Source organism: Peromyscus maniculatus, chromosome 13, assembly GCF_049852395.1.
Source record: "Peromyscus maniculatus bairdii isolate BWxNUB_F1_BW_parent chromosome 13, HU_Pman_BW_mat_3.1, whole genome shotgun sequence".
Lineage (NCBI taxonomy): Eukaryota > Metazoa > Chordata > Mammalia > Rodentia > Cricetidae > Peromyscus > Peromyscus maniculatus.
The window spans coordinates 13,407,526-13,418,326 of NC_134864.1; positions in this window are offsets into that span (position 1 = coordinate 13,407,526).

Genomic DNA, 10,801 nt, shown 5'->3' on the forward strand with positions numbered 1-10,801 from the left:
TCACGCATATGACACTGTTGTGTTTTGTAGGAATACTCTGTTAGAGTCGTTTTATGTGAATTGATATAAGAATGTCCTGTTTGATTCAGAAATTTTCTACACTGTTACATGTTTGCTTCATTTCTCCAGCTTCACTGGTATAAAATTAACACATAAGATTAACAAGTTAATAAATACAATGTGATTTTATATGATCTTTTTTGTACATGAAAATGTTGTTAGTGATTACCACAATTAAGCTAACTGGCACACCTTCTTTGATACACCATTTGTATGAGTCTGTACAGTGTGAATTCTTGATGCCTTTTATTCTAGACAAACAACAAATTGATTATTAATGATAATTATGACATGGTGAAATAGGACTCCAAATATTTTACAGCTAAACTTTCAGATTCTACTAAGATTCTTATTTTATATGCTCAGAAATATCATGCTAATGAGAAACTGTAATAGACATCTGAAATTTAAATTCAGTGAAATTACTTAGGATATTATATTTGTACAATTATGAATTTTATTATATAAGATTTCAATTATAAAATTAGTAGTTTTCTATATTTTCATATGTAAATTAAAAAATATATATATCACTATTTTCCTTTAAAAATAATTACATTGAAATGAAATATGTTTATTTTAAATCTGAACATATGGTTAGTGCTAGGTATCACAGGTTTCTTTATTCCTTTAGACTTTACAAGTGATGAATGTAAAAACGTTGGAAGGGCATGAGGAACTGCATACACAAATGTCCTCAGTGAATGTTTTTAATTTCAAACTTCACCCTTCATGCACAGATAGGCTGAGGCCATCTCATGTATACTATGTCCACATCTTACTTTTATATATGATAAATGTAGCTGGGTAATGTTATTTTGTATAAAATTTTAGCACTTTTAATCAATTAGAAGAGTGTTAAAAAGCAGATCTTTCTACTTCTATTCACTTAGTTTGAGAAAACATGCTTTAAGAGTTTGTTGTCATATAAATGGCTGAAATGGAAGTTTCTCTTACTAAATTCTGTGAAAATATCTTTTTTTTTCACCATTTTCAAGGATAGTCTGATAGCATATGGAATTCAAGACAGGTATCTTTGATTCCCTAAGACATCTTCACAATGCTATTGCAGTCTCTACTGTCTGTGATTTTGAGAGAGAATGCTCTTTCATTTGTGTTTAGAGGATTTTCTGATTTTGTATATCACAAGTGACTCTGATTTGTGTAAATCTGGATCTGTTTTCATTTCTCTAGCATGCTAATCACTGACTTTTCTAAAACTCCCAGTTATAGCTTTTTTGTTTGTTTGTTTGTTTGTTTGTTTTGTTTTTGTTTTTTGTTTTTTGAGACAGTTCCTCTGTGTAGGTTTGGTACCTGTCCTAGAACTCACTCTGTAGACCAGGCTGGCCTCAAACTCACAGAGATCTGCCTGCCTCTGCCTCCCTCTGGAGTGCTGGGATTAAAAGTGTACACCACCACCACGCAGTTCAAGTTACAGTTTTCTATCCATCAGTTTTATAAACTATTTAATTTACTCCCTGTATTCTACTCTCTTGAGCATTCCAATGTGTATTGATTTAACTATGAATTTTTTTACACAGTTGCAGGAATGTCACTCTCTTTATTTTCCTTAGATCATTTTATTGTTTAAATGAGTACTGTAATTCCTCTAGAGTTGTTTTCTGAAAAGCTCAAACTCTCACTGAATTGGCTGTTGTCAATCTCTTAGCTCCATTTCTTTTAAGAACTCTTGGGGATAGATTGTAAGCTTCAGTAAAGTGGATCTGTGGTTGTCTTGATTAGCCCTCTGCAAAGGTCTGAGAGATGATGTGGATAAATCTCACTAGATTTTGCTGCTTCACTCCATATTGGATCCCACCCATTGTAAAAGCAGAGCACTATGATTTCTGCCCGGTTAGATACCTGCCTGCCATATTCTATTAATTCAAGGTCCTTGCCCTGTATATTGCAAATTGTTCTACAAAGATACAGGACAATTGTGATGTTCCCTTTTTTGTTCATCGCAAAAATCATAGCACATTTGTGTTGTTGCCTACTTTTATGTATTCTGCTCATATTCCTACTTGATTATGCTCTGTCCATTCCAGCAGCATTCTTTTCTTCCAATTGTTCTTAATTCTTTCTGTGACATTCCTAATATGCCTTTACCTTCTATTTTTTGATACATTCTGTTAGATTGCCCAAAGGTTCTGTGTTCTTTTTGTACTTTATTTGCTGGACTACTGATTTTTATCTTTTTGAAGGTCATTTATTTACCTTTTGTAGAAATTCTTTACTATTAAATAAATGGAGAGGGTCTCCCAGTTATAGGAAAGGAATAGCAGAGTCAAAGAAAAAAAAACATGGACTGCTCACATTATTGCTCAGAGAATCTTTATTTGTTTCTTAGTGAGTAACATGCAGGGAAACAGAACTGGTCTAAGTGCTGAGAGTGTGTAACTCTCCTGAAGAGGAAATATCACCCCACACATACACAAAGCTCAAGGAATGTTGTCAAAGCTCAAGGAGGTAGAAAGAAGAAAACCAGAGGATCAAGGCTGGGGTGGGGTTCCATGGAATGCTTCCATCTAGACATGATACATTTCAACATTTCAACAGTCCAGGGAAGAGAATATGAAAAGAACAGAGAACCTTAGGGAATTAGGCTAATAGAATGTTCAAACCCACAAAGTCAAGGTAGAATTTCAGTGTCACAGAGAGAGAATTAATCCCTACCTTTCTCTTGTGTGCATATGTACACACACACACACACACACACACACACACACACACACACACACACACTGTATGACTTTATTAAAGAATAAAAGTTAAATGTTTCAAAAAAAAAAACAGCATGAAGATGCGAGATGAGATTCCTTCCCTCAGGTATAGTAATAAATGGTCACTAACATTGAACCTCACCATTAATGGACAAGCATGGCGGTTTTGACATTAGAAAATAATTAGTAAACTTTTTTCCTATGTGTGATTCAACTGAAGATGGACTGTCTGTCAATATCAGGTTTACATTTTCCTCTACTGATATGAACATAGCTGTGTTGGAACCCAAACATGTTTATTTAAATGTTTAACTTGCCAGATTCCTCAAAAGCTAAATACATTCATGTGGACTGTTCAGCTATCACCAAACAAGCAGACATCAGTAGCTTCAGTTGAGACTTCTCCATTAGGTTAAAGTAGAATTCTCTTCATTGCTAAAAGAAACAGATTGCTTCTCTCTATGTCTGTTCTTCACTAGCCTTCTACTTGATGTTAGCTCTGAAAGGAACTTGATCCCTTTAGTACTCTGATCCTTGAAGAATATAAGAAGTTACGAGGTAAAAATGAATAAAATAGGTGGTCCTAGAACAAAGCACATAGAGATTTACGCTGAGCTTGCTAGCAACATTTTAATCATGCATACACGAAAGAGATGTGTTTACTTGCTATATGCCACTGTGATTTTATGGTTACTGGCTATGCACTATTATCACAGGAACAGCAGATTGAAACATTAAGCTAGAATCAAGACATATGCATGTTTAATTAGGCAAATATAATAACAAAGCAGTAAATAATCTATGTTTGCTGGTATCACCAGGGTTCAAATATTTTGCAATACTGTTAAACATATGTGTTTTAGCAAAATTATCTTATATCTCAGTTTTCTTAGTTATAAAATAAGAACAATAATGGTGTTTCTTTATAAAACAAGGTAATTATTTAATATTTGCTAGCATGGTATCTGGTACATACTTGACAATGTTTTAGCCTCTATTTAATCTAGACTAAGTTCAAATTATAATCATCTTTACAAAGTTTTAAGTGTATTTTGACAAAATATGTTTAGTTGGATCATATGTTTTTTAAAAATTAAAACATTGCCATTTATCCCCACTATGCATATCAACTTGTCAATTTAAAATAAATTCATTGTAAAATGTTCTTTAAATGTTTTTTTAAATATCTAATGCTTGGAACAAACTGTAAGTTAAACAGTAAATGATTGACGGATACATTAATATTAATAAAATTCAGAAACAACTATTTACACCAATTTGGGAAAACCTGTATTTATTCATTTGTTTCCTATAACTTGAATTTTAAGTAGAAATGTGCTTAAAATACACAATTTTAAATTCCAAAAGCAAAGTAGCTTTTTCCCCAGGGAAATTGATTCTCATTCGTATTATAGATTTGACTCAATCTTTACACTATAATGATTTACTACAATATGGTATTCTATAATGAGCAAAACCATCTCCAGTTGGTTGGGTTGCTTATTATTATTGCTGCTGAGGATTGGAGATTTGGGGGGAAAAGATGTGTTTTCTAGTAGTTTGTTATTCAAGCTAGATCTGAACTTGAAAAGTTAATCTAATGGTAATTTAGATATTTAGGATTTAGATTAATGCACAAAAGACAGGAAGCTGAGTAGAAAAGCACGTAGCCATAGCAAGACAAAGCTTTCTTGTTACAGTCATGGAGCAGTTTCAAATCCCAAAGACAACACAATCCAGATTCTTTGTGTAATATTCATCTTTACGTGTTTTTTATATTAATTTATCTTTTTTGTCTCTTTTAAGCCTACGTATATTTTATACACATTATAAACTATTTTATCTGAATCAGTCTTATTGTGAGCCTATTGCTTTGAACTGTAGCATTCTAAGACTGAAACGGTGCTATGGTTGCTGGCTCTGCCCACTTCAGCTTCCCAACATGGCGTTTTCCACCAGTTCTATGAGCCATCAAGTCTCAGAAATAGTGGGTCTACGCTTTTATCAAAGCAGTGTGTAGCCCAGAAACTTTTTTTTTATTACTAGTAAAGACTAAATCTACCACACAGCTTAATGTGTCGCTGACAGACACCTCATTCCCGCCATACTGCCGGTCAAACACACACGCCAGGAACCTGCCAGTGTTAAAATCCGTGTTTTGCGGTGTCTAGCTGCCCGTATGAGACATGAAGCAGGAACCTGTTTTTGGCTCTGTTTAGAATTGGTTATTAAATATTCTCAGGTTTAAGGTGGAAACTCGAGCCATTGGGCGCCATTTGTAGCTAGAGTTTTCCTACCTGGCCCACAATCAGGACAAATCTCTCTCATCCACCAGTCCCACAGCCGCTCAGACCCAACCAAGTAAACATAGAGACTTATATTGCTTACAAACTATATGGCCGTGGCAGGTTTCTTATTAACTGTTCTTATAGCTTAAATTAATCCATTTCCATAAATCTATTCCTTGCCACATGGCTTGTGGCTTACCGGCATTTTCTCATGTTGCTTGTCCTGGCGGAGGCTGGCTATGTCTCCCCCTCCTTCTTCCTGTTCCCTCAATTCTCCACTCTCCTTGTCCCACCTATACTTCCTATCTGGTCACTGGCTATCAGTGTTTTATTTATATAGAGTGATATCCACAGCAAGAGAGTCTCACTATTGGGAATATGGCTTTTTTGGAGCAGGTATGGCCTTGTGGGAGGAAGTGTGTCACTATGGAAGCAGGCTTTGTGGTTTCCTCTGTTCAGGATACTACTGAGTGAATCAGTTGACTTCCTGCTGCCTTCTAGTCAAGATGTAGCCAGCACCACATTTGTCTGCAGGCTGCCATGCTCCCCATTATGATGATAATGGACTGAACCTCTGAAATTGTAAGAGAGCCACCCCAATTAAATGTTTTCCTTATAAAGTTTGCCATGGTCATTGTATATCTTCACAGCAATAAAAGAAGTTGGGACCAGGGGGTGGAGTATTGCTGTGCTAGACCTGACCATGTGTGTGTTTCAAGGAATTTGGACTTTGGTACTTTAGGTTATGAAAGCAGTGGAATGCTTTAAGCACTGTTTAATGGGCCGTAGTATTAAGAACACAGAAGACAGAGGGGGTTAAGGGTTATTTGAACTGTCAGAGGTTCACTCAAGAGGTTTCAAAGGCAACAATTTTAGTATGTTGACTAGAGATGATTCTTGTGATATTTTGGTAAAGAAAGTGGCTGCCTTTTGCCTTGTCTGAAGAGGCTAATGTGAAGAGTTTTGCATTAATTCTATTGACAGAAGAAATCTCAAAAGAGCCTAGTATAGATTCTATCCTGTGGACATTAGTGCTAACTCTAATGCAGATTTATAATGAAACGGATTAAGATGAGCAGGGTAAATTACAAACAGTAATTTTGAGAAGAAAAAGAGAACCAGGAAGTGGAATGGAGCTAAATCTTGTGTTCAAGGAGGTAAACAGATTAAGAAATGGAATAAAGTGAGTGGTGACCTCAGGATAAAAATCCCACACAGCTAAGTTTCTAACTTGTAGAAAGAAATTAAAGAAAAGCTTAGAGCTGGATGTGTTGGGACACACCTTTAATCTTAGCACTGGGAAGGCAGAGGCTGGCGGATCTCTAGTCTGAGGGCAGCTTGGTCTACAGAGCAAGTTTCAGGACAACCAAGCTTAGGCAGTGAAAGACAGAAAGATGCAATTGAAGAAGGGGGCCATGTTCCAGCCCCAGCAAGCAGCAAAATGTGGAGCTTTCGTCATGTGGTTCTGGCTTTAGGATTAAGGACAGAAGAAAGGAAGTATGGAATAAAGTCATTGAGGCAAGGCATGTGTCATGGTTGTCCCTGAATGGAGGCCTACTAGAGGGGCCATTTCATGAAGCTGTGAAGTTGAAACCGGGATTACCTTGGAGAACCCAAGAGGTGTTAGAGATGCCAGAGTCATGGAATACCTGCTCAGGAGAGCTGCAAGCAGAGAGTGGAACCAGCCCAAGAGAAACAAACGTGTTACAGTCAACAAAGCTGAACAGAATTGGAGATGTGGACATCAGACATGGAGCTGCAAAGCTTGGAGTTTACCTAGCTGGTTTTTAATAATGCTTTGGTCTAATATTTCCTCACTATAATTCCTTCCCCATGTTTTGGAATGGTAATGTATATCCTGTGCCATTATATTTTGGAAGTATATGATCTGTTTTTTGATTTTGCTTTTTCAGGGGATTGCAGTTAACAGATTGCATGAATCTCAGAAGAGACTTTGTACTTTAAAACATCATTGAGACTGTGATAGATTATGGAGACTTTTAAATTTGAACTAAATTAATTTTGCATTATGATATTTTTATAAGCTTATGGGGCCAGGAAGTGAAATGTGGTAGTTTGAATATAATTGATCCCCATAATCTCATAGGGAGTATCACTATTAGGAGGTATGGCTTTGTTGGAGCAGGTATGACTTGTTAGAGGAAGTATGTCACTGTAGGGGCAGACTTTGAGGTTGCCTATGGTTAGGATACTACTCAATGAATCTGTTGACTTCTTGCTGCCTTCTGGTGAAAATGTAGCCAGCACATCTGTCTGCAGGATCCCTGCTCCCTATCATGATGATAATGGACTGAACCTCTGAAAGTGTAAAAGAGCCACCCAAATTAAATACTTTCTTTATAAGAGTTGCTGTGGTCATGGTATCTCTTCACAGCAATAAAAATCCTAACTAAAACATTGGCAAAATATCATAGTAGTAACCAACCACTCTATTATGAAATTTAGGTCCTTCTCCACAACATGAAAGCAATTATCTGATACCCTTATTGGGCCAAGAACCTGTGACTAAATAGCTCATAGGTGCTAGGGCACAACCTACTACTATGCTACCATATGGATGTAGAATTAAGCTAAACTCCTAATGACTTGTTAATATACCCATAGATTAATGCATATTTCAACTCTCATCAGAAAAGAAGAATCTGCTGTTTAAAAACTAAGTCTCTATTGTTCTATTTTATCAATAAACACTTAGGAACCATATGCTGGGATGAAAACCTGCTAGCTCAGAGAGACAGAAAAAGCACCCTGCTGCTTCCTCCTCCTCTGCCATCCCAGAAAAAAAAGGACTTTTTACTATTCTATCTCAAACAAAAACTCCTCCAACCAGATCTCCCTCCATTCCTCTTCCTGTGAGTCTCTCTGTCTTCCTGACTTCCTCTTACATGCTATGGTTTTTTGTTTTTTGTTTTTTTTCTGTTGATTAGTTGCTTGCTCCACCTCACCTCTTGACCTATGGTTGATTTTTTTTATTTTATTTTACAATACTATTCAGTTCTACATAACAGCCAGATTCCCTTGTTCTCCCCCTTCCTGCCCCCCTCCCCTTCCCCCCAGCCCACCCCCCATTCCTACCACCTCCAGATCAAGGCCTCCCCCGAGGACGGAGATCGACCTGATAGACTCAGTCCAGGCAGGTCCAGTCCTCTCCTCCCAGATTGAGCCAAGCGTCCCTGTATAAGTCCCAGGTTTCAAACAGTTATCTCATGCAGCGAGCCCAGGACCTGGTACCACTGCCTAGATGCCTCCCAAACAGATCAAGCCAAACAGACTCCAAGAACACATCAGAACAATTATCCACCATGATCAAGTAGGCTTCATCCCAGGGATGCAAGGGTGGTTCAACATACGAAAGTCCATCAATGTAATACATCATATAAACAAACTCAAAGAAAAAAACCACATGATCATCTCACTAGATGCAGAAAAGGCAGTTGACCTATGGTTGATTTTATTTATTCCTGTTTATATTATTCAAGCAGAAAGCTTTTGGATTAAAGGTGTGTGCTAGGGCTGAGCCACACAACTAGAAACAAATTTTTCCAGCAAATAATGCAATCTTGTGGTTTACAATGTGATTAAATAGCCTGCAATGTTTCCCCTTTTTCGTCTAAATAAAAAGAAACATTTTTAAGTATAACACAGTAAAACTATTTACAATAATGAAGCTATTACTGCCAAACTTTCCATAATGTAAAATTTGGTTGTATTTGGCTGTTTTAGGATTAAGTATTTCTGAGTTCAAAGTTCGATAAAATGTTTGTGTCAGTCTCATATGAACTCAGGTATTTGAATGTTTTGAGCCGTTTGTAGTCTGAAGCTGATCTTTGGTTGGTGTTCGTCAGCTTAGCAGTATTACCACAATCCAGGTGAATTTATCATTGCAGGGCCCATTCATTTTCTTGGAGACTTCAAAGGTTACTATCAGGCCAATTTACTCTTTTTCTTGGGACATTTTTTTCTTGATCATTTGTCCATTTTCTTTGGATGTTTCTCACTTGTCCAGTGGTTTCAGGATTCTTTAGCTGGATGCTTTTTGTTCCTGAAAAGATAAAAACAATACCCTACCCCAGCCCTAACTTTGGGGGAGGGGGTATTTCTTTTTGGCAGGTTATATTTTTCCTAGGGAAATATGGTTTTGGGCAACAGAAAAAGTGCTATCTTTCAATTTAAAAAATCTTTTGAAATTTTGAAACTAAATATACCTTAGTATATGTGGACAAATATACCTATATTCTCCTTTCTCTTTATATATAAATTCAAGGGTAAAGTGTATTTATTTTTAGAAGTAATCTATCATTTTTGCTGAATTATTCTGAATTTCTTTCCTAGTAAATTTTAATATTCTAGTCTTAATTAAACATGATGCCAATCTGTCTACTATTTTATTATTTTCAGACATTTTGTCTGTTTTGCATGTATGATCTACACACAATTTGATGTATTTGCTAGGTTTTGCCATTTCCATTCATGCCTCCCATGACCAGGCATCTTTGCCATTTATCTGCCAGTTAGTGGTTTTCCATTTGATGACCTCATAGCTGTACCATTGCACATGCACCACGAGTTGGAGAAGATAGATTTTCCTTTTGCTTTCCTTATGTTTGTCTTAGAGCCAATAGTGCTGCTATTACTTCAGTGTGTTATGCTGATTGGTAGTTCCTTGCTCAGGAATAGACATTCCATCCCCCAGTCTATAAGCTGCCCCTTTGCATTTAATTTTGGTTCCATCAGTGGTTGATGAGCCATCAATAAACCATGCGTTAGCCAAATGTTGTGACCATTCCATTAATCCCCAGTTATAATGGTGTCTCTTTGGGAGGAGAAGTGAGCAGTTTAAGGATGAAGATTGTAGCCAAATGAACAATTTCCTCACTGTGGGGAGGCACAGCCCCATTTGCTACCACATCCTGGTCACAAAGGAATTCAGATAGATACCAGTACCACTGTAATACCTTTCCTTCTGTGGCTAAGTCTGTGAAGGACTCTGCCTTCTAACATAACCAATCATTATAGTAAGGGGCACTCTTATGACCAAAGGGTGGTTGGTAATGACTGGTATAAGGTTCTCCATGTTTCATAAAATGTCCAGATTTTTTTCTCAAAGAGCATATTTATTCCCCATATATGGAAAATGTTTGTAATTGAATCTAACAGGCAAATGTTGGTAGATGCGTTTTTGCTTTATGAAGAGCCCCTAGTTGATAATTCATCAATAAATATGATATCCACAATTATCTACCTTTCTTGTAACCCTGTAGAAGGTTTTTATAATAATCTATAAAATGGTCTGTGATTTTTCTAGTGTGAAAACATACCAATTAAGAATGTATATGAGTTTTGTCATTGAGTGTTAGGATGAAAAGCATGTGCCACCACTACCTTGTTAACTGTAACTCTAAAATTTAGAAAACAACTAACTTACAGAGGTCCATCTGTCTCTGCTAGGATTAAAGGCATGGGCTTCCACCACCCTGCTCAAATATTTGATCTTAGCTCCAAATCACTTCAACTTTTAGAGATTTAGAAAACAAGTTTGAACTGTAGTAACACTTTGAATTTATTTAAAACATTTTTATTTAAAAATTTATTTATTTATAATATAAAAATTTTAAACTGAATTTATTTTAAAACTCTTAACTGTGTTTTAAATACCAAACAACACAAATATCCTTTTTATTTAGGAGAAAAACTCAAAAGCTGATGTCT